The sequence below is a fragment of the Falco peregrinus genome, chromosome 6, assembly GCF_023634155.1.
Source record: "Falco peregrinus isolate bFalPer1 chromosome 6, bFalPer1.pri, whole genome shotgun sequence".
Lineage (NCBI taxonomy): Eukaryota > Metazoa > Chordata > Aves > Falconiformes > Falconidae > Falco > Falco peregrinus.
This window is the reverse complement of record NC_073726.1, coordinates 77,484,403-77,486,874: the sequence shown is the minus strand read 5'-3', so window position 1 is coordinate 77,486,874 and position 2,472 is coordinate 77,484,403.

Below are 2,472 nucleotides of genomic sequence, written 5' to 3'. Positions count from 1 at the left end.
ATTCACTTTTTTTTAGGCAATTAAAAAGTTTGACTGAACTACAGAATTATTATTATATATTTTCTGGGAACTTTCTCATTTTTATAAAGACACCCGGCAAAAAAGAAGCAAACAACCAACCAGTTCAAATTAGCAGTCATAAACACTCCCAGCTTGAGACAACATTTTGTGAACAAAATCTATGCTAAAAAACAAGTCATGTAAATTGCTATACTTGATACAGGCTGTGTAGAAATGTATCAGGTTGTGTCCATATATAACATGCCGTCATGTATTAAGTCTACGGCAAGGAGACAGAAATAAGGGAAGGGTGGCACAAGTGATCCAGTCTCTGCATTTTATAATACTAGTGCAAGATCACAACCACAGCCATCCTCTTTTTCCAAACCACAATATTAGCAAAAACATCCTCAAACTCTGAGTAGCATGGTGGGATCCCAGTCAAGGAACACTAGAAATACAACTAGTTTTTGATCTTCTGCTGTTTAACCAGGTAGGTCTCCTTGGCAACACCCTAGTAAAGCCTTTATGCTGGGGCAGTACAGGAACGCAGCATGTGGTGAGGCAGACAGTCTCAGGCAAAGAGGAAGATTTGCCTGCGTTTACTATTCAGATATCCAACCTGAGGATTGTGCTAGATCCTCATCTGCGGAATGGTGATGTATAATTACAGCACGTAGGCATCATTTTTAATTTCTTTCTACTCTCTCTTTGCCTGGCCAAGCTATTGCAGCTCTTTAATATGCAGACCCTCCTTCCGATAACTCTGTGATTATGTGGGGAAGGATTGCTGCTCTGGGTAGTTACATAGGACACCAGTCCAGCAACACAAGACAGGGCAGTGAGCAAAGCAATATTTCTTCAACATGGCAGTCATGTTCATTCTCCACTGACTGCACTGCATGAATCTGAGGCTCTCTTGACCAGCTACTGACCCTAAATTCCTATTATAGAACATACCTTTTGTAGGATACTTCTCCTAGCCTAGTGCCATGCTGCCAGCAGGAGCAGCACTGAAGTCAGGTCCTGGTTCGAACTGAGGGTAGGCTGGCAGGAAAAGCAGTTTTGAAAGCCCCTGGAACAGACAATCCGCAGAGGGAGCAACGCAGCATTCCCAGCAGCAGCTCTCGGCTAGGCACAACAGCAGGCACAGCAAAGCCCTGGCTGCGCCCCAAGCAGCCGCCAGTGCCAGATGCCTGGCTTCGCTCTGGTAGCTTTATAGCTATACCCAAGCCGAGACCAAAGCTACCAGTAATGTTTACGAAGCCTCGGGTTAAACTGGTTTAGGTTATTCCCTACAAAACGTAAGAAGGAATGGATTTTCTTATGTCTTCTAAACAACACAAGAAAAATACTAGGAAGCCACCTTCCTCTTACACTGACAGATATTTAAGAGAGGCCTTGTGCTGGTTTTGGCTGGGAGAGAGTTGATTTACTTCATAGTAGCTGGTATGGGGCTATGTTTTGGATTTGGGTTGAAAACAGTGTTGATAATGCAGAGGTGTTTTAGTTCCTGCTAAAACACAGAGCCAAGGCCTTTTCTGCCTCTCACCTCACCCCACCAGTCAGGAGGCTGGGGGTGCCCAAGGGGTTGGGAGGGGACACGGCCAGCACAGCTGACCCCAACTGACCCAAAGGGACATTCCATATTCCATATGATGTCATGCTCAGCATATAAAGTTGGGGGAAGAAGGAAGGGGGGGACATTTGCAGTGATGGCGTTTGTCTTCCCAAGTCACCATTACCCATGACGGAGCCCGGCTTTCCTGGAGATGGCTGAACACCTGCCTGCCCGTGGGAAGTGGTGGATGAATTCCTTGGTTTGCCTTGCTTTCGTGCACGGCTTCTGCTTTACCTATTAAACTGTCTTTATCTCAGCCCACGAGTTTTCTCACTTTTCCAGTTCTCTCCCCCATCCTACTGGGGAGCCAGCAGCTGTGTGGGGCCTAGTTACCAGCTGAGGTTAAACCACAACAGGCCTGTAAAAATTCACTTCCCAAAAGTTATTAAAAAAAAAAGCTTTAATTTAAAAAATGTCTGTTTGACACCATACACAGTACCAGTTTTCCCTCTGCACACACACCTTGATGAGAGCATTTCCCATGGCTGCGGCCAGCAGTTAGCCCCTGTTATGCCCTGCACCCCACCGGTAACCCATTTCAGAGGCTATGGCTGGGGCCTTCCCAAAAAGCTCCTTCATCACAAAACACTGGGAAACTCAAAAATCTTGTGGCCAGCACTGTGCTACGAATGCCGAGGCTTTATTAAAGCTTAAGGGCAGGAGAACAAAGCGCAGGCAGACCGCACACCTGCCCAGCAGACTTAGAGCCCGCTCAGACCCCTCTCCTCAGGGCTGACTGGAAGGCAGCGGCAGCCCCCCCGCGGCGCCCCGCTACCGACCGCCCTCTCCTCAACGCCCGCCCCTCAGAGCGGCGAGGCCCCGCCCCTGGCAGCGCCCTGCCACGCGCGCGC